This window comes from Theobroma umbraticum, unplaced genomic scaffold (assembly GCF_002168275.2).
Source record: "Theobroma umbraticum cultivar Fairchild unplaced genomic scaffold, ASM216827v3 scaffold_115.0, whole genome shotgun sequence".
In the NCBI taxonomy this organism is placed as follows: Eukaryota; Viridiplantae; Streptophyta; class Magnoliopsida; order Malvales; family Malvaceae; genus Theobroma; species Theobroma umbraticum.
The window spans coordinates 1151531-1151853 of NW_018397284.1; positions in this window are offsets into that span (position 1 = coordinate 1151531).

The window sequence follows — 323 nt, forward strand, 5'->3', positions numbered from 1 at the left end:
TGTTGTCTTTAAAATGATCCAATCAATAAATTAATTATTTTCTAATTAATTATATGTTTATCTTTAATGATATCATCAAGTCCATGTGGTGACCTGTAATTTAATAATAATTTTTTCCTTTTAACAGATCTAACTAGGTTCAATTGGATATATTTCTTGAAATATAAGTCAAAACGATTGAGTAAGTTCATCAAGTTCAAAGCCATAACTAAAACATATTCTGGTTTGAAAATAAAAACCCTGTGAATTGACAATGGCTTAGTGTATACAGTTGCTAAGTTTGAGAAGTTTTTGGCCAAGTTTGGTGTAAGCCTCAACTCATA